This window comes from Eurosta solidaginis, chromosome X (genome assembly GCF_040869045.1).
Source record: "Eurosta solidaginis isolate ZX-2024a chromosome X, ASM4086904v1, whole genome shotgun sequence".
In the NCBI taxonomy this organism is placed as follows: Eukaryota; Metazoa; Arthropoda; class Insecta; order Diptera; family Tephritidae; genus Eurosta; species Eurosta solidaginis.
Genome location: NC_090324.1, coordinates 9,650,967 through 9,673,561, shown reverse-complemented (window position 1 = coordinate 9,673,561; position 22,595 = coordinate 9,650,967). Strand labels below are relative to the sequence as shown.

At 40.6% G+C, this 22,595-nt stretch overlaps 1 protein-coding gene across 9 annotated transcripts in view; it reads left to right on the top strand.

Moving 5' to 3' along the window:
• Wnk (Wnk kinase) overlaps positions 1-22,595 on the top strand; it is a 1,618,425-nt gene that overhangs the window by 988,703 nt on the left and 607,127 nt on the right. The gene's annotated exons all lie outside the window — the stretch shown is intronic.

Sequence of the window (22,595 nt, the reverse complement as noted above, 5' to 3'; positions counted from 1 at the left end):
GATAACCATTAAAGTTCTTGCAACTAGCATCCAAACAAAGTATCGTTACCTCTATGTATCAAGCTGAGAGTATAGATATTTACTTAATTATTTACAGAAAGGGTTGACTGCTAAAACAGTTCCAAAAATGTAGGAACTGTTTTTAAACAAGTAAGGAAGGTTAAGTTCGGGTGTAACCGAAAATTACATACTCAGCTGAGAGCTATGGTGACAACATAAGGGGAAATAACGATGTAGGAAAATGAACCGAGGGAAACCCTGGAATGTGTTTGTATGACATGTGTATCAAATGAAAGGCATTAAAGAGTATTTTATGAGGGAGTGGACCATAGTTCTATAGGTGGACGCCATTTAGGGATATAGCCATAAAGGTGGATCAGGGTTGACTCTAGAATGCGTTTGTACGATATGGGTATCAAATGAAAGATGTTAATGAGTATTTTAAAAGGGAGTAATCCTTAGTTCCATAGGTGGACGCCGTTTCGAGATATCGCCATAAAGGTGGGCCAGGGGTGACCCTAGAATTTGTTTGTACAATATGGGCATCAAACGAATGGTGTTAATGAGTATCTTAAAAGGGAGTGGGCCTTAGTTCTATAGGTGGATAAAATAAAAAAAAAATAGGTGGATGCCGTTTCGAAATATCGCCATAAAAGTGGACCAGGGGTGACTCTAGAATGTGTTTGTACGATATGGGTATCAAATTAAAGGTATTAATGAGGGTTTTAAAAGGGAGCGGTGGTTGTTGTATAGGTGGTCGCCTTTTCGAAATATCGCCATAAAGGTGGACCGGGGTGACTCTAGAATGCATTTGTACGATATGGGTATCAAATGAAAGGTGTTAATGAGTATTTTAAAAGGGAGTAATCCTTAGTTCCATAGGTGGACGCCGTTTCGAGATATCGCCATAAAGGTGGACCAGGGGTGACCCTAGAATTTGTTTGTACAATATGGGTATCAAAAGAAAGGTGTTAATGAGTATTTTAAAAGGGAGTAATCCTTAGTTCCATAGGTGGACACCGTTTCGAGATATCGCCATAAAGGTGGACCAGGGGTGACCCTAGAATTTGTTTGTACAATATGGGCATCAAACGAAAGGTGTTAATGAGTATTTTAAAAGGGAGTGGGCCTTAGTTCTATAGGTGGACGCCGCTTCGAAATATCGCCACAAAGGTGGACCAGGGGTGACTCTAGAATGTGTTTGTACGATATGGGTATCAAATTAAAGGTATTAATGAGGGTTTTAAAAGGGAGTGGTGGTTGATGTATAGGTGGTGGCATTTTCGAGATATCGCCATAAAGGTGGACCAGGGGTGACCCTAGAATTTGTTTGTACAATATGGGTATCAAAAGAAAGGTGTTAATGAGTATTTTAAAAGGGAGTAATCCTTAGTTCTATAGGTGGACGCCGTTTCGAGATATCGCCATAAAGGTGGAGCAGGGGTGACCCTAGAATTTGTTTGTACAATATGGGTATCAAAAGAAAGGTGTTAATGAGTTTTTTAAAAGGGAGTAATCCTTAGTTCCATAGGTGGACGCCGTTTCGAGATATCGCCATAAAGGTGGGCCAGGGGTGACTCTAGAATTCGTTTGTGCAATATGGGTATCAAACGAAAGGAATTAATGAGTATTTTAAAAGGGAGTGGGCCTTAGTTCTATAGGTGGACGCCTTTTCGTGTTATCGCAATAAAGGTGGACCAGGGGTGACTCTAGACTTTGTTTGTGCGATATGGGTATCAAATGAAAGGTGTTAATGAGTATTTTTAAAAGGGAGTGGGCCTTCGTTCTATAGGTGTTCGCCTTTTCGAGATATCGCCATAAAGGTGGACCAGGGGTGACTTTAGAATATGTTTGTACGATATGGGTATCAAATGAAAGGTGTTAATGAGTATTTTAAAAGGGCGTGGGGCTTAGTTCTATAGGTGGACGCCTTTTCGAGATATCGCCATAAAGGTGGACCAGGGGTGACTCTAGAATGAATTTGTACGATATGGGTATCAAATTAAAGGTATTAATGAGAGTTTTAAAAGGGAGTGGTGGTAGTTGTATATGTGAAGGCGTTTTCCAGATATCGACCAAAATGTGGACCAGGGTGACCCAGAACATTATCTGTTGGATACCGCTAATTTATTTATATATGTAATATGGCAGGTATTACAGCCAAGATTTTAAGGGTTTTTTATTTCACCCTGCAGAACTTTTTCATTTTCTTCTACTTAATATGGTAGGTGTCACAACCATTTTATAAAGTTTTTTCTAAAGTTATATTTCGCGCCAATAAAACAATCCAATTAATTACCTTACCATGTTTCATCCCTTTTTTCGTATTTGGTATAGAATTATGGCATTTTTTTCATTTTTCGTAATTTTCGATATCGAAAAAGTGGGCGTGGTCATAGTTGGATTTCGTTAATTTTTCATACCAAGATAAAGTGAGTTCAAGTAAGCACGTGAACTAAGTTCATTAAAGATATGTCGATTTTTGCTGAAGTTATCGTGTTTAGGGCCATGCGGAAGGACAGACGGACGACTGTGTATAAAAACTGGGCGTGGTATCAACCGATTCCGCCCATTTTCACAGAAAACAGTTAATGTCATAAAATCTATGCCCCTACCAAATTTCAAAGGATTGGTTAATTTTTGTTCGACTTATGGCGTTAAAAGTATCCTAGACAAATTAAATGAAAAAGGGCGGAGCCACGCCCATTTTGAAATTTTCTTTTATTTTTGTATTTTGTTGCACCACATCATTACTGGAGTTGAATGTTGACATAATTTACTTATATACTGTAAAGATATTAAATTTTTTGTTAAAATTTTACTTTAAAAAAAAAAAAATTTTTAAAGTGGGCGTGGTCCTTCTCCGATTTTGCTAATTTTTATTAAGCGTACATATAGTAATAGGAGTGACGTTCCTGCCAAATTTCATTATGATATCTTCAACGACTGCCAAATTACAGTTTGCAAAAGTTTTAAATTACCTTCTTTTAAAAGTGGGCGGTGCCACGCCCATTGTCCAAAATTTTACTAATTTTCTATTTTGCGTCATAAGTTCAACTCATCTACCAAGTTTCGTCGCTTTATCTGTCTTTTGTAATGAATTATCGCACTTTTTCGGTTTTTCGAAATTTTCGATATCGAAAAAGTGGGCGTGGTTATAGTCCGATTTCGTTCATTTTAAATAGCGATCTGAGATGAGTGCTCAGCAACCTACATACCAAATTTCATCAAGATACCTCAAAATTTACTCAAGTTATCGTGTTAACGGACGGACGGACGGACGGACGGACGGACATGGCTCAATCAAATTTTTTTTCGATCCTGATTATTTTGATATATGGAAGTCTATATCTATCTCGATTCCTTTATATATGTACAACCAACCGTTATCCAATCAAACTTAATATACTCTGTGAGCTCTGCGCAACTGAGTATAAAAACGCGTTTTGACCCCGGTATGAGAGAGATATTTGTAAAAAACAGTTGCAAGTTGACATGTGGTTGTGGTATTTTTCATGTTGCACACTCAGTCGCTTACATGCAGAAAGGTGTTCTGTACTGCGGATCTCGACCCGGTGTGCACCCACCGTTTGTTATTATTTAAAGAGCCACAGTAGATCACCAAGGCAGAAAGGTTTACTGCGCAAAACTAGTTTCAACATTATTGTGGGTATGTTTGTGTTAAAATTACTCTCAATAAGTACGGCAAGCTGGTCAATCATTTCTACGTTTAGCGGAATTCCGACTGCTCTTGCGGTATAGTTTTCCTATTGAAATATTCAGTTCCACTAAGAGCTATTTGGCTGTTAATTTTATCCCATAAGTCCCCATAGTTAGATTGATGGTTAGATTAGGTTAGAGTGGCCACCAGTGCGAGTACCAGTAAACTTAGGCCCAAAAAGGCCCCATTGTGATACACCGTGGATCTCTCCCTACTCAAACAACAGGTCAATACAGCTAACGTCAGGAATTTCTAAGGTTCCAACTTAGCCAGATTACAAAGATCGTCAAAGAAGGGAGATCCCAGATTTTTCTTCCTCTTATGCCAAAGCGCGGGACAATCACACAGAAAATGCTTGTTGTTTCTATCTCCTCTTCGTCTTTGCAGCTCCTGCAGTAATCATTATGGGGAGCACCCAAACGTTGTGCGTACCTCCCGATTGCTATGTGGCCGCTTATAAGTCCAACCACCAGAGATATGCCCCCCCCTTCCAAGAAGAAGGAGACTTCTTGTGCGTTTCGCGTCCTATGCAGGCCACACGAGCTTAGAGTGGTAGCAGGATTCAAGATTTCTCCATCTCAAACCCGCCTACCTAAGGAAAATCCCTTTCAAAATGAGCTTACGTGCGGCATGCTTCCAGGACGACGAAATCGGAACGGATGTGCCCCCTCTTGCGAGTTCGTCAGCCATATAATTGCCCGGTATATCCGAGTATCCAGGCACCCATACCAGACTGAGGGAAGTTCGCTCAGCGATCTCCTTAAGAGATTTGTGGCACTTCTCTACTGTCCTGGACTTACATGTGACCGATCCAAGTGTTTTTAGTGCAGCCTGGCTGTCAGAGTAAATACAATTTTAGTTATAGCCGTGAACAGCCTTCCCCAAGTGATCAACGACCTCATTTGTGGCAGCCACCTCCGCCTAAAAGACGCTGCAATGATTGGGTAGGCTAAATGATAGATTCCACCCTAGTTGAGGTGCAAAGACACCGCCACCCACCTTATTAAGTAGTTTGGAGCCGTTAGTATATATCTGCAGCCATTCGCTCAGGTCCAGCGACTCCTTCAACCAATAAACCCTATCCGGGATAATAACCTCGTACCTCATATTGAAAAATATAGTCGGAGCGCAGTAGTCCGAAGAAGGCGATCCAGATACTTAAGGATGGCTCATGGTCATCCACATTGTCTCTCCATCCGGATAACTCTCGCAGCCGCAGAGCCGAAAAGGCCGCGCATGGTATGACCACTGGCTCTGCAGGGGTGTTGCGCAGAGCGCCTCCACCCAGATTATAGCATTTCTTTGTACCTTCTGGAATACCCGCAGGTTTGATTTAGTATCCAAGCTCGTCCACCAGACCAATGCCCCGTATAAAAGTATTGTTCTAACCAAAGCAGTGTAGAGCCACAAAGTAATATCCGGTGATAGTCCCTAAATTCGCGCAACAGCTCCTCTACAGCTGTACAGTGGCGCCTTTGCTTTTTTCACACGCTACTGAGCATTTTACCTCCAGGATAGTTTCCTATCCAAAATTACTCCTAGGTATTTGGCAGAGCCCCTCAGCGTCAGGGTCATACCAGCTAGCACTGGCAGCTGCAACGCAGGTATCTTATGGTGAACATAACTAGTTCAGTTTTGGCTGAATTGGCTGATAGACCTTTACTCCTGGTCGAGTTCTCCACCAGTCTCAGCTTAGTTTGCATTATATCGCAAAGTGCCTGCTACCTACCAGCTACCTACCAGCTCAAGGTCATAAGCATATGCGATTACCTTGCTGCAACCATCCTTCTCAAGAAGAACCAAGAGCTCATTAAGTGTGGCAACCCATAGAAATGAAGAAAGTACCCCACCCTGTAGGGTGCCTCTTCGTATATGTTTGACCACCGTTGAGCCTGCCAGGTTAGCACGAACCTTTCTTCGTAACAGTAACTGCTGAATAAGTTTCACTAGACGCGGGTCGGCCCCCAAGCCGATTAGTGCATCAGTTATCGCAGAGGGCGTAACGTTGTTGAGAGCTCCCTCAAGGTAGAGAAAAGCTATGAGTGTGAAGTTCTTGTACGCCAGGGATTTCTCGATCTGGGAGACCACTGCATGCAAGGCCAACTCCGTGGACTTCATTTTCATATACACATGCTGTGATGTCGTTAACTTCCCCTCCAAGGACTCCTTTAGTGTAGAGTCCATTAACCTGTAGAGTGTCTTCAGCTGGAAGGATGCCATACAAATCGGTCTGAAGTCTTTAGGGGTCACGTGACTTGCATTAAAGCCGATGAGAGTTTTCTCTTATATACATACAACGGTTTCTATGTACACACTGCAGGCTGCAGCTTCAATGCACTGTCACTGTAATCAAAGTTTTATTTAAGTATTAACTATAAATAACGCGTGTCTTAATTATCACATCTGGCGACGATACAAAACGGGCGATGTCGATATTTGGAAGTGTACCGAAATTTGATTTTAAGGAAAATATATGGATGTTTTCCATAGTCAGCTTGACCAATTTTTCATTGCTAACAATATTGAAGAGGGGAAGCAGACAAAAAGCAATTTTCCTGAATGCCCTGTCGGAAAACATTTACGTGCTTCTAAAAAATCTGCTGAATCCACATAGTTTTGATGGTACAGCAACTACGTATGAACAGTGTATCATGATTATGTCGGCTCATTTTAAACAAGCTGCGACCGAGTTTCCAGAGCGATTTAAGTTTTATCAGTCCAATAAAATGGCAACTGAATCAATAAACGACTGGGCGGCAAGAGTTCGATCATTAGCGGTAGGATGTTCTTTTGGCCAACATTTTGATATGGCTATTCGCAATAAATTCATTATGGGCTTGGAGGCTGGTCCAGCAAAAGACAAAATATTCCTAGAAAATGAAAGCACCCTTACATTGGAAAAATCGATAAGCATCGCTAATGCATCACATTATATTCGGCAACAGTACGAGGTCAAAAGGGAAATTGAAGACATCAGTGAGCAGTTACATTATAACCAAAGTCAAATGAAGGTCAGGTGGAGAAAGGAATACTCGAAAAAGCAGCATAAAGAAGACAGCGACAACGTAAAACGCAGTGGCGCTCAAACTCAGCAGCAGTGGTGGCGGCAGAACAATGACCATCAGTGCAGTGTGTGTGGGAGCGCGGGCCATATCAATATGTGTGTAAGTTTAAAAGTTACAAGTGTCATAATTGTCAGCGAAGAGGGCATATTAAGAGAATGTGCAAAGCAGGCAGCATAAATTTTTCGACAGAGTCGGAAGAAGAGTTACCTCTCTTTAATAAATATATCATGCAAAAAGCAGGGGCAAATTTGTTTTGATGTGCTTTTAAATAACGTTCGCTTAATTATGCAACTGGACACTGGGTCAGAATATAGCGTGATTTCTTTCGCAACTTTTTGTAAATATTTTAATTCCGTAGAACTTAAAAAGCCAAATATACTTTTTAAATCGTATAATGGTAAGCGGATTGTTCCTAAATGAGTATGTGATATGCTGGTGAAATTAATGGCTCGTGTAAGTGGCTACCAGTTGTTGTTATTGAGAATGGTTGCCCACCCTTGTTAGGAAGAAATTTTGTGAATCAGTTCGGCATAAGTATTCAAAACGTTAACTTTTTATCCAATAAGGGAAAAAGTTGACAGGGAAATCGCAAAGCTGGTTTAGCTTGATGTGTTAGAACCCGTAGAGAATTGTTAATGGGACACTCCTATTGTGCCAGTTTTGAAAAAGTCAGGCGATGTAAGGATTTGTGGCGATTTTAAGGTCATCCTCAACCCCTACCTTAAGGTTGAAAAATACCCTCTACCCCGAATCGAGGATCTGTTTTCAAAGCTGCATGGGGGAAAAGAATTCACAAAGCTTGACTTGTCCATGGCTTACTAACAAATAGAGCTGAAGCCATCTGCGAGACCGTTGACAACAATTTCTACTAGTAAGGGGTTATACCAATATAAGCGATTAATATATGGAATTGCATCAGCGCCAGCGTTGTTCCAAAGAATTATGGAAACCCTTTTGTCAAGGTGTAGTGGTATTTTTAGATGATATATTGATTACCGCGCCTAGTAGGAATCTCAATCTACAACGGCTAGAAAAGGTACTACTAACTATTTTGCAGGAGTCGAGTTTCAAGCTGGCAAAGACAAATGTTCGTTTTTAAATTCTTCATTGTGTTATTTGGGCCACATTTTTGACCAAAATGATTTACACATGAACTCTCAAAAGGTTAAGGCTATTGACGGTATGAGCAATCCGTCCAATGTCAAAGAAATCCAAGCGTTTTTGGTAGTAGTAGCCGCAGCAATTTTGTTTGGGGTGAAAAAATTTCACCACTATTTGTACGGTAGATCTTTCAATATGGTGACGGATAATAAACCTTTGCACTACATTTTGGGTCAAAAAAAAAGGTATTCCGCAGACTGCGGCCAATAGGTTGCAAAGGATAGCGCTGAAATTGTGAGCATATGATTTTAATATTAGTCATGTTAAATCTGAGGAAAACGTTGCCGATTTCTTCTCAAGGTTCCCTGGTGAAACTGTTTGCGAAAATTTTATATTGCAAGAAATACAAAACGGTGTTTACATGAATTATGTCTCTGAACGAGGTATTCAGGTATTAGACTTTACCATCATTCAGATAGAGACTATGTCCGATCCAATCTTAAAAAGAGTTAAAGAATGCATCAACTCGCAATGGCCAAATAAATGCAGTGAGGTAGAGTTAAATACATATTTTTTTCGTAGGTTCGAGCTTTCAGAGGAAAATGGGTGTTTGTATTGGGGTTATAGAATTATAGTTCCTCATTCGCTACAAAGTAAAATAATAAAGTATTTGCATAGTTCTCACATAGGTATTAGTAAAACCGAGTCAATAGCCAGAGAGTGTTGTTGGTGGCTTTGCCAAACTGTCGATATTGAAAAAGAAATTAAATCTTGCACCAGTTACCTAACGTCACTTTCAAATCCCCCAAAGAAAAAGTGGATTCCCTGGAACTGGCCATAAAAACCCTGGGATAGAATCCGTATTGATTTTTTTGGGCCAATGATGAGTTGTTGGTGTTTGATAGTGGTGGATAGTCACAGCAAGTGGGTCGAGTGTGTAGATATGGGCACAAACACAACTAGTAGCAACAAAATAGCAAATTGCGAGATATTTTTGCTCGTTTCGGTCTTCATCGAACTGTTGTTACGGATAATGGCACAGCGTTTGTATCCAGAGAATTTCACGATTTTTTAGCAAATAATGGTATTAAGCATGTCACAACCCCTGCAGGCTATCCGGCTACCAATGGCCAGGCGGAAAATATGGTGAAAAGTATAAAAAACGTGCTAAAGAGAATTTTGTTTGGAAAAAGTTGCGTAGGATTCAATGAAGCATTAGCACGATATCTTTTTGACTACCGCAATACTAAGCTCATCACAACAGGTTCGTCGCCTGCTGAATTGATGTTTGGTAGGCAGCTACGAAATAGATTTGACCTAATTAATCCCAAGAAGAAGACTTGTAAAATAGAGTTAAAACAAACAGATAAAAAGGTAAAGAAACAACAGAAAGATCAGCAGCACTATTACAAGGGGAAAACGAGTTATGATTTTGAGCTAAACTAAGTAGTGTTAACGAAGGACTACTCAGTCGCTGGGCGCGTTTCTCGGGTGAGAGCGAATGTAGTAAGAAAAATTGGTAAACAAACGTACTCTGTTTAGTTAGAGGAAAAAAACAAAACGTGGAAGAGGCATTCCAATCAAATGTAAAAAATTGTTGATAGAACAACTACATTAAAGAACACAGAAAAATTACAATTTGCAAATGAAAAAGAAATTGCCGCAGAGCCTGAAATTGTAGAAAATAGTGCGAATAGGCAAAATTAAAATTCTGTAACTAACGATGACACTAGAAAACATAGCTATAATTTAAGAAGCAGCACTAAAAGAACTAAGTCAGATATCTTGTAAAGATTAAACGGCTAAAAACTAGGAGGGGGATAGTTGTTGTAACTTTCATTAAAGGCGATGAGAGTTTTCTCTTATATACATACAACGTTTTCTATGTACACACTGCAGGCTACAGCTCCAATGCACTGCTCATGCAATGTCACTGTACTCAAAGTTTTCAGTAGTTCATTCTCCTTCGCTTTGTCGGTACATATATTTAATAAAGTACATCTATAAAAGGTATAAAGGTGATCCTTGAATCGTTCCAACCCCGTGGAATATGGTTAAGAGCACAAACTCCTCTGAAAATGTTATACAACCACAAAGAACTCAGCTCAATAGTTTGCTGTAGTTTTACCGGAGCCAACTCCTGGTGCTTTGAAGGGCTTGAACGACATTAGAGCCCATTTAATTTTAACCACGGTAATGAACTTCCCCTCATACGGTTCGTCAGTGTGAGTCTCCCTCCAGTTCACTACTTCATCACTAGCGCCTGGAAAGTGCGTACTCAGGCGCAGGCAAAGGGTGATCTCTGCCGAATCCGTCCATGTCCCATCAGATCCTTGCAGGCATCCCGGGTCACTTTTTGGAGCACCAGAGAGCACCTTTCTGAGCCTAGATCCCTCAGAAATCATCTCCATTTCGCTACAAATAGTTAGATTGATAGTATGGTTACCAAATTTTTTTGTTACTGCATTGGGCTTTTGAGTTTCCCATCATTTGTTCTGCGCAGAGTCTTTTTAGTGACAATATGCAGAACTATTTTGTCGCTCCAGCATAGCCATACACGGAATATGAAGTTTTTTCGCACACGGCAAGTGAATTCTCTTCTACGTGGAGCATCGTATGATTTTTGATAACTTTTTGACCCGATGCGTAAGCTTACAAAAACTGAACTAACTTTATTTCACTCTTTTAAGTTGACATTTCACACTAAGCTAAGTCGATCACGCAGGGGTGCATTCAAATAGAATAATTACATTTAGTACTTCGATTATTTAACTAATTCAGTTCTTTGTATTATAGTATCGATAATTTTAGATAATTCAATGACTCATGTATTTATTGATTATAACACTACTTCACCCTGCGAGATTCTTAACTGTGTTAAATTACAAATTAATTTGATTAACATTTTTAAATATTTAAATTTCATTTCCGGAAATCTGGAGCTGTATAGCGTTCTACTTCTTGTTTAAAAGAAGAGCTTTGTAGAATTGGAAAATGTCTCTATGGTGCTGCGTTTTGGTCAGCTAGCTGAGATGGTTCCGTGAAGGTCGAGGTTGTCGTAGAGGTATTTTGGGGTTGCGACGACTGATCGCTTGTTAACGATGAAGAATTTTCTTCTACTGGAAGCCATACTGATGAATCTAAATTGTCTTGCGAGGAATCGAAATCTGAACTTTGGCGTAGTTTTAATTTTAATTGTATGGCGTTTGTAATACCCACTCGAAGTTTTTACTACAAAAACCATTTTGCCCAGTATTCGTACAATTTTCGCCTTTACCCATTTTTCCCCTTTGGCATAGTTACGAGCAAAAACATGTTGATTTACAAAGTATGACGATTTGTTGTTCGGTGTTTCTGCCTTTTTCCTCGGTCTGTCATAAATTGGGCTTAAAAGGGTTCGAACCTGTCGGCCATGGGGAAGTTCAGCAAGATATTTACCACTGGCATTCGGCATAAATCGATAAGTGAATAAATATTTTGTCACAGCAGCAATTATTTTTAAGCCATCATTAGCATTTTTCTGTACGGTGGTTTTGAAGGTCCTAACAAACCTTTCCGCGAGACCGTTGGAGGCTGGATGAATCGGAGCACTTGTAAAATGCTTTATGCCTAACTGAGCGCAAAAAGATTTGAATTCATCAGACGTGAGCTGCGGTCTATTATCGCTCACTAGTGTATTGGGAATTTCTTAAATTGCAAATATTGATGATAATGCAGCTATTGTATTAGCTGAGGTCGTTGTTGTCATTTGGACGATAAAAGGAAAATGAGAGAAGGCGTCGACACAAATGAGCCACATGGAGTTGTAAAATGGCCCAGAAAAGTCGATATGAATCCTTTCCCATGGATGAATTGGTTCAGGCCACGATTCGTTGGGGCAGGGTTGACGGCTTTACAAATGTCACATTGATTTGCCAGGTTCTCAATAACCTTGTCTATATTGACCCATCATACGTGTTGTTTTGCAAGCTGTTTCATTTTCGACGTACACCAGTGCCCGTCGTACAAGAGGTTGAGAATTCGCTGTTTAAATTTATGTGGAATGACAAGACGCGTCATTCAGTTTGTAGGCAGAGTAAATTGTTGGTAATAGTGAATGCATGTTTCCTGTTGAAAAATAGTTGAAGGTCACAGTTTTTTGAAGTAAGCTTTTTGGGCCACCCGTTTTTTACAAAATGGATAGCTCGACGCAAAAGTGGATCTTTATCGACATAAGCGCCAATGATCTTCTCATTTAATGGAGTTTTAGCTCAGTTACATTTTAGCATGCTTAATGTTTGTCGAATGTTTGGTCTGGTCCGAGAGGAAGCCTCGACAAAGCATCCGCATTGCCATGTTCAGAAGTCTTACGATATTTTACGCTGTATTGGTACGCTATGAGCGTAATCGCCCATCGTTGTAAACGGTGTGAGGTCATGAATGGCAACTGACTGCTTGGGTTAAATATATTAACCAATGGTTTATGGTCCGTAATTAACGTAAATTGTCTCCCGAAAAGATATTGATGGAAACGTTTCACCCAAAAAATTATAGAAGACCTTCTTTTCCAATCGGACTATAGCGCAACTGGTGTTTGTGTAGTGTTTCTGAGGCAAACTCAATTGGCCTTTCGCCTCCGTCGGCGTATGTGTGCGAAAGCACAGTGCCAATGCCATATGAAGAAGCGTCGGTGGCAAGAACTAATGGTAATTTCTCGTCAAAATGGGCCAGCTGTGTGGCATTAAGTATATGTTGTTTAAGAGCAATTAAAGCCTTTTGGTGCTCGTTTCCTCATGAAAACTTTGCATTTTTTCGGCGTAACCTGTTGATTGGCGCAGATAGTTGCGATTAATTTGGTAGAAATGAATGGTAATAATTGACCTTAGCTATAAACGCTTCCACTTGCTTCAAATTTTTTGGGGGTTGCAGGTCTCTTACTGCTTTTAGACCTGAATCGTCTGGTAGTACATCTTCTGCGCTGATTTGCCCACAAAGATATTCAATTTTATCTTGGAGGAAAAAACACGCTTCTTTCTTACACCTAATTCAATTGGCCGCAAGAATATGCAGAACTTTTTCTAGGCACTGCAGATGCTCCTCGAATGTTGGCGCAGTAATAATGATATCATCGAGATAGTTGCCACAACCACCGATGGCGTAGAGTAACCGCTCAAGATTTTTTTGAGATATTGCCAGGGCGCTAGCAATACCGTATGCGAGGCGTTGGTATTGAAATAATCCCAGCGGCGTGCTGACTACCATAATAGCCTTCGAGTTACCATGCAACTCCATTTGAAGGTACGCATCTTTGAGATCAATTTTTGAAAATTGTTTGCCACAGCGAATAGTGTGGAGTAGACTTTCACGTGTTGGGAGCGGATACTGCTCGATTGATAGCTTGTTTGAAGTCTCCACATATTCTTATTGTGCCATCCGGCTTTGGTGCTAATACTATGGGCGAAGCCCATTGAGAAAATTTTTCCGGTTTCCACATACCCGCACTTCTCAGCCTTTCGGCTTCTTTTTTGAATTTACGCATTTGAGAGAACGGTATTTGACGGCATTTATAAAATTTAGGCACAGCATTTGGTTTGAGATATATTGAAGCTTTAAAATTTTTTATTGTGCCTACTTCCGGCTCGAACACTTCACCATACTTTTCACAAAGTGCCTTCACTTTATTCATTCCCCCTTCAGCGACATTACAAATTTGTTTTATTTCAAACCCGATCTTTTTAAATAAATCCAAACCGAAAAGGATGTCTTCGGCTTTAACATCTACTACAATGAATTCTGCAACGTCTTCTTGATTGCCACATTTAACCTGTGCACAGATCTCACCCATTACAACCGAATCCAAGTAATGTTCTTTTTGATACACTAAGCTTCGGGCTATTTAATCGTTTATATGTATTTAAGTTTATAATGGAAACTGTGGCACCAGAGTCCATTTGAAATTTAACCTTTTCTCCAAAAAAGTCCAAGTCGATATAATTTTTGCTATTTTCGGTTTTAGCAATGCCTGTCACACTGAACACTGTGTCTACACTATTTATGCTTCGATCTTCATTGTCTTTACTTTTCTTGCATTTGTTTTGATTATTTCTTTTAATTTGCTTTACCATACACACATTTGCAATGTGACCGCTTTTTCCACATTTGTTACAAACTGCATTCCGAAATTTGCAGTTTTGTCGACCGCAACCTGAGCACGATTTAAATTTTTGCTTCTCATTTTTGCTATTAAAATTGGTATTCTTTTTGTCTTTGCAATTTTTTGCATTTACAGCTGTTTCGGAATATATTAAATATAGTTTATTTGTACGAATACAGTTTACGGTCTCTGTACTTAGTTAGGCATTCTCTATATGTGTAACAGTTTCCTTCCAGTTGTTCTCATTGTAATTATTATTGGTACGTAGGAAATATGTATGCATATATGTAAATATGTAATTGTATTAAATGTTCTGTTATTATTTTTGGTATATACCCAAATGGGTTCATACTCGTATTAAATATTTTGTTAGTTTAGTCTTGCGATGAAGCTTGCACGTGAATAAACTGTTTCGATTACTAACCGTGGTTTTCATTTACTCGTCGCCTTCACGGCATTCATCGCCATTGGAACTGGTCCTTCGAGCCGGATCGGCTCAATTTTGTTTATCAAATTATAAATTATTGAAATAAAAATTAATTTAGCAAAGTCTCTTGTAAAAATTTCGGAAGAATACAATCTTCTTGTACAATTTCGCGGGCGCCTCAAGGGTTCCATCACTCGTCAGCTTGCATTCGCGAAAGGTCCTCCCGATGACATAACAAGGGACCAGGTTATCACCAGGCTCGAACGGCTGCACGAGGTATGGAAAGAGTTTGTGCATACCACAGATCAAATGTACAAATACGTAGGCAGTTCAGAATATGCCGATCCAGAGGTAGATTATGCACTATATGAAGAAAAATATATGCTGGCACGTGGGTTGCTACTTACTTTAAAATCGGGCCTGACTGCGCCCGAAGAACACGACGAGAACAGCGCTAGAAGAGACACGACCGACAGCGTTATCTCAAAGTTAGCTGAACAGCAAGCATCACTGCTCGAAAGGTTCGCCCAGGTTTCTAAACAATCAAAATATATTGAAAATGACTTACCAAAAATAAATATCCCACCCTTCTCGGGAAATTATAAGGATTGGGCTACATTTCGCGATTTGTTTGTTAGTTCTGTGGATTCGAAAACCACTTTAACTAATGTTCAGAAGTTCCACTACTTGATTTCGTTACTGCGGGACGAAGCCGCTAGTTTAATTAAGCACTTGCCAGTGACAGACATCGCCTACAAAACAGCATGGCTAAGGCTGAGTGATCGCTACAATCGACCGCGACACATCGTTAACTCTTTTATTGACATGTTTATGAATCTGCCGACAACGTCGGTTGAAAATCCAACCTTGCTACGCAATATTTCTGATGGAGCTCATGAAGTTATTCGGGGCCTGGGGGCTTCAAATCAAACTAGTCGCGATTGCTGGTTAATTTATTTGTTGCTAGAAAAAATTGATCCAGAGTCTAGGCGTCGTTGGATAAACGACAGCAAAACAAAATCTGCACCTTTCATTGAAGAATTTCTACGATTCTTAGACTCCCGTTGCGAAGAGTTGAAGTTAGGTGATTGCAGGAGTAGTAGTTCGTCGAAAACATCTGAGGCGGGTACTAAACTGAGTAAGCAGCAGTCGCGTGCCTTAGTAACCACTGACTCAAATACTCCATCATGTATAAAATGTAGCTCCAAGGAACATAGTATCGCGAAATGTCCATCATTTGCCTCACTTAGTATTGAAAATCGTCGTAATTTTATTAAAGGTAAATCTCTTTGCTTCAATTGTTTAAGGGGTGGTCATACATCGTATTCATGTTCAAGCAAATTCCGTTGCAAGGAATGTCACCGACGTCACCACACTTTGGTACACCCTGTTACAGAGTCATCGTTGTCGGCGCAAGCAACGAGCGCTTCTCCCATTTCTCCGACAATATCATCGACCCCATGGTCAACTATATCACATGTACAGAGCACAAAAGCACAAATGACAACTCGCAAGGGAGTAGCAATCATTTTATTTTGCCCACAGCTACTGCTTATATTCAGACTGCAGCGAATCGATATAAGCCCTGTCGCATATTATTGGATTGCGCCACTGAACTTTCTTATATTACGGAGCGCTGCGCACAAGGCCTAGCCCTCTCGCGCTCTTATCCTCGTGTAGTTGTTTCAGGTATATCATCGGTCAATGCCGAAACTACGCGTGGGCAATGCACTCTACGTATCAAATCTCGAGTAAGCAGTCACATGCTAGATGTCATCGTTCACGTTCTTAGCAGGATTACGTCTCCACTCCCAAGAGAACCAATAAAAAAAACTACAATAAGTCAGCTCAGTGGGCTTCCCCTCGCGGACCCGTCGTTCCATATGCCATCGCATATTGATATTCTACTTGGCGCACAGTATGTATGGGATATCTTCACAGCGGATAAAATCTACGACACGCATAGCAATGTTATAGCCGTATCGTCAATTTTTGGGTGGATTGTTACAAGCATGCCACCAAATCCTATACCTCACTTAATTTCACTAGTCACTCTAGCTGATATCGATAAGTCCTTAAAACAGTTTTGGGAGATTGAAGAGGCTCAAGTACCTGTAGATAGTGGGGAGATTGACTATGCTGAAAATCATTTTACTACAACGCATCTAAGAGCACCCGATGGCAGGTATGTAGTCGAATTACCATTTCATCAACCAAACTTCACGTTTTCGGACACAATGAGCGGCGCCTTGGCACGCTTTCTAACAGTTGAACGTCGTTTAATGAGAGATGATTTACTCAGACACCAGTACGTGGAGTTTATGCGAGAGTACATTAAGCAAGGGCACATGAGGGAGTTGGGTTCAGATGAAATCGAAGTTAATGATGGGAAATGCTTTTACATGCCTCATCACCCAGTTCTGGGGCAAAAGCTGCGAGTTGTTTTCGATGGTTCATTTAGGGACACGAATGGGGTATCACTCAACAGAGCTCTTTGCACAGGTCCAAACATTCATTCGCTGTTTGCTTCCGTTTTCGAATGCATAGATTTGTTTTCTCCGCTGATATTGTAAAAATGTTTCGGCAAATTTGGGTAGCCGAAGATCATCGAAATTATCAGCGCATTTTGTGGTGCGAGTCTCCGAAGGATCCGATTGGTCATTTTCAACTTTGTACAGTCACCTATGGAACCTCATCACCGCCCTTTTTAGCCGTAAGAGTTTTGAAGCAGATTTCTAAAGACTATGCGGAGCAATATCCGCTAGCATCGAAAATATTAGCAGAAGATTTTTATGTTGGTGACGTGTTGACCGGTGCTGAAACTGAGGAAAATCTGCTTGAGATAAAGGATGAGCTTTGTCAGCTAATGTCACGTGCTGGTCTAGAGCTAAGTAAATGGGTATCTAACTGCCCAAGCCTAAATTCAAGTCAGCAGGATCAAAATATATTGAAGTGTGCAGAAGAGGGAACAGCAAAGGTCCTAGGTTTACGTTGGGATCCAGTAGGAGATAACTTAGCTTACAAGGTATGTGTTGAGGATTCGGCTAGCGTTAGTAAAAGAAGGTTGTTGTCGGAATTATCGCGCATATTTGATCCGCTGGGATTATTAGCGCCTGTCATTGTCCAGTACAAAATCCTGCTTCAGAAATTGTGGTTGCTTAACTTGGATTGTGATACCCCGCTGCCCAGTGCGTCTGCAAGGTTATGGCTAAAATATCGCAGCGATATGGAAAGTATTAAAAGGGTTTCTATACCCCGCTTTGTGTCCACGTCAATAACAGGTGCTATAGACCTACAAGGTTTTTGTGATGCATCCACGCAAGCCTATGCAGCCGTAGTATACTGCCGCACCAAGGATCGAGATGGGGCATATCATGTGCATCTCGTTGCTGCTAAGACGCGAGTAGCTCCCCTAAAGCAAATATCGTTGCCGCGCCTGTAGCTATGCGGTGCATTGCTATTATCACGTCTCATTTGCGTTATAAGGGAAATTTTACCACAAAGCGCTATTTCAGTTAATGCATGGTGTGATTCTACGATAGTTTTAGCTTGGCTTTCCCAATCTCCAGCAAAGCTTAAGACCTTTGTTGCGAACCGTACGTCGGAAATTATTGATATTTTGCCACGCCGCGTTTGGAACCATGTTGTGTCCAAAGAAAATCCTGCCGATTGCACTAGTCGAGGTATGCTTGCAACCGAGCTGCTCAATTTCAACCTTTGGTGGAACGGGCCACCATGGTTATGCGACGAAAAAGGCTTCCAAGAAGCACTTCTGAAAAGGACCCCTTGCAAAACAACTACAGACCCTGATGTAAACAAAGAACTTAAGTCTAACACAGTAAGTTTGGTTGTAACTGCTCCAGAATGAACCACCCACTTAAAAATCTTGTTGAAAAATCATCTTCTTGGAGCAAACTTGTTAGAACTGTTGCCTATGTTCTGCGATTCATCAAACTTCTACATCCACATACCAGGGGGACCACTGAACTATATTTGAAATATCACGAATTTGAAGATGCAAGACGAATACTTTTGCGATATGCACAGGATTGCTTTAAGGAAGATCGAGAAAATTTGGCGCATCGAAGAGAACTTAACTCGCGCTCCAAGCTCTTAAAATTTAATCCTTTTATTGACGAGTGGGGCTTGATGCGGGTTGGAGGGCGTATTCGTTACGCGGAGATAGATAGAAAAACTGTTCATCCGATCATTCTACCGAAGTCGCACCGAATTACGTATCTGATTCTACAGGAAGAACACATAAAAAATTTGCATCCAGGTGTGTCAGCACTTTTTGTAATTATCCGGCAAAAATATTGGGTTTTGGGCGCCAGAAACTTAATTCGCAGCCTTACCTTCAGTGCATGAAATGTTTTCGTCAACGGCAAATATCTACGCAACAAATGATGGCAGATCTCCCTGCGATTCGAGTACGGCAGGCATATCCGTTCGAAAACAGTGGATGCGATTATGCGGGACCGCTAGCATTAAAGGTGACTTCTGGCAGAAAGCCTAAATTATCAAAAGGATATATATGTTTATTTGTCTGCTTAACAACATCTGCTATTCACTTGGAGCTGGCAACGGACTTAAGCACCGATTGTTTCCTAGCAGCATTACGCCGATTCATGTCACGTCGTGGAAAGGCTCCCAAATATTTAGCGACAACGGCAGACATTTTCTTGGTGCATCTCGTCAATTGGATGAAATGCATAAAGCACTTATGTCGCAAGAGCATAATGAAATCATTTCTGCATCCTTGGCAGAGGACGGAATCCGATGGAATTACATACCACCACAGGCACCGCATTGGGGTGGAATATGGGAGTCGGCAATTCGATCGGTCAAACTCCATCTATGACGCATTATTGGCAACCATGTTTTAACCTTCGAACAAATGCATACACTGTTGGCTCAAATTGAAGCAGTAGTTAACTCCCGGCCACTTGGAGCAGCGCCGGACACTGACACTAACTATTTATATCCTTCCCATTTTTTAATAGGTCGTCCATACACTATGGTACCAGAAGGAAGGTTGTCTGATGTTGAACCAAATAAACTCGACTATTGGCAGCACGTTCAAAACATGATGCAGGGGTTTTGGCAGCGATGGCATATGGAGTATTTAACCTCATTACAGCAAAGGCCCAAGTGGACAAAGAGGACTTCAAACATATCAATCGGAAGCATAGTGGTCGTTAAGGAAAATAACGTACCTCCTGCTCGATGGTTACTCGCAAAAGTAATAGAGGCATACCCGGGTAAGGATGGTCTGGTTCGTGTTGCAAAGTTAAAAACAGCATCAGGAGAATTTATAAGACCTGTCACGAAGATTGTGGTACTACCTACTTTCTGAAACACCGTTTTAGGGTGCCGCGGGATGTTTCGGAATATATTAAATATAGTTTATTTGTACGAATACAGTTTACGGTCTCTGTACTTAGTTAGGCATTCTCTATATGTGTAACAGTTTCCTTCCAGTTGTTCTCATTGTAATTATTATTGGTTCGTAGGAAATATGTATGCATATATGTAAATATGTAATTGTATTTAATGTTCTGTTATTATTTTTAGTATATACCCAAATTGGTTCATACTCGTATTAAATATTTTGTTAGTTTAGTCTTGCGATGAAGCTTGCACGTGAATAAACTGTTTCGATTACTAACCGTGGTTTTGATTTACTCGTCGCCTTCACGGCATTCATCGCCAACAGCATTTACTGGAGCTTCGTTTTCGGTCACCTTTTCTTTAATTGTCGCAGGGTGAAGATAAATCGCCGTACTTTGTAAATCAACATGTTTTTGGGGTGATTATTTGGTCACGAATCATCTCGTCCACGAAATTCTGAGGGCAATTCTCTGCAGAGCACACAAAATTATATTGTCTTGCTATTCCGCGGAGGTCAGCTCCATATTCTCTATATGTTTGCTTTGGCTTCATCTCACGTTTAAAAAAATCATACCTAGCATCGACAATGTGCCGTTTTGCTTCAAAATGTTCTGTTAGCTTTTCCGTTAGCTGTTGTTTGTATCTTTCTTGGTGTAATTGTGCACTTCCGAAGAGATTTTTCTAAAGGAAAAACGATTTCTGCTTTTCAGCGCAAGTTACATTATAAGCACTGAAATGTTGATGCAACTATTCTAAATAAGACTCCCATGTTTGGTGGTCTTTAGAAAAACTGTGAAACGAACGCACTATCGTTTGGCTGCTACTATTGTTTGCATCACCAGCTTGATTTTTGAGGATGGATTCCCTCCAATCATTTTGTTGCTGCAATAAACTCTTTGCAAACTGTTGTTGTTCGAGTAACAGTTTCTGAATTAATTCACTTTCACCAACCATAATTGCGTTAATATGCGATTCGAATTAACTTAGCTACTTCACCTCGTCGCCAGTGATAACTTTTTGACCCGATGCGTAAGCTTACAAAAACTGAACTAACTTTATTTCATCCTTTTAAGTTGACATTTCACACTAAGCCAAGTCAATCACGCAGGGGTGCATTCAAATAGAACAGTTACATTTAGTATTTCGATTATTTAACTAATTCTATTCTTTGTATTTTAGTACCGATAATTTTAGATAATTCAATGACTCATGTATTTATTGGTTATAACAATTGTGGACCACCGCGTTTCTTATGCACTCATTTTGATTTATGATATTTAATAAGAAAAAGTAATATCGGGTTTCATGTTCCATGCATTAACTTCATAGTTATCAAGCAACAAAGGATTCAAACATTTATCGTTGTCAGAGTGATTAAAAAAATGGCATTATTTAAATGAATATTATTTCACTATTGGCGGGAAATCAGTTTTTAAAACAGATGACCGGTATCAATTTTTTCCTCCCCTCCTTCATCATCATCATCATTAATTGGAGCTTAACCGCCTAAACGGTTTTGGTCTTTTCGAAAAAAAGAAACGCCTTTTCCTACAAGTCACGTCAGCTATCCCTAACTGACGCCAAGTGGGAGCACCAACGGCGGTTAAGCTCTCATCCACCTTCCTCTGCCAACTCAATTGAGGTCTGCCCTTCTTCTGCTTCCAAACTGCTGTGTCGACTGATATACTTTCTTAGCCGTAGCGTATTCATCCACTCGCATAACATGACCTGGCCAGCAAAAACTTTGGGTTTTTATTCGGTGCACTATCGCCATATCAGCATAAATCTCATATCACTCATCATAATACCTCCTTCAATACTCGCCGTCGGCATCACGACAGGGCCAAAAATCTTCCGGAGATCTTTTTTCCGAACACTGCAAGAGCCATCTCGTGTTCTCTCGGCACCGTTACAGGTATGATAAGCGACTTATAGAGCATGATATTTGTTAACTTTTTGCCCACTCTATAAAGTAGCACTTGTTGGCAAGAGTTATTCTCCGTTTGATTTATATGCTGGCATTGTTTTTCTGTTAATTGTGGTCCTATAATAGACGAATTCCTTCAAAGTATAGAATTTATGTCCGTCAACAGTGGCGTGACTGCCAAGGCGGTGGTACTTGGTGGACAGCAAATACTTCGTCTTGTTCGCAGTTTCCGCAAGTCCACTTTTTTTCCTTCTTTATCTAATCCAGAGAAGGCAGAACTATCAGAGCGTTTGTTAAGACCAATAACATCAATATCATCAGCATACCCACGCTAGATAGAACCGTATGCGAGCACACTTAGACTCCAATCTGGAATCATGTGCTTATCCGACCATATTTTGCACCATTATCATTCCTGCAGGAATCTGCCCCGGTCTTGAAACCTTCAGTGATGGCCGGATTTTTTGGTAGAATTTTCGGAGATTCTTATCAGTTAGCACCTGAATCTCCTCGCACTTACGCCGTTCCAGCTCACGTTTTCCCTCCTAAATAGGCGCATCTACTCCCTCTTCGCCTCACGATAACACTCCAATATACCGCGCCCATACGCAACGTGATCCTATGGGCAGCGTCCTTCTTTTCATAGCCAGCGGGACATTCCTCATCATACCAGTTGTTTTTGGCGGGCTTGTTGGAAACCTATGGTATTACCTGCGGCGGTACGCAATGAGAGAAAACTATGCTCCTACAGCTCGGCCACATCATCACGCCGAAGGTTGCTCTCAGTGAAGTGTGAGTGCCGAGTGGAGTAATCATCAGCTGTCTGTTTT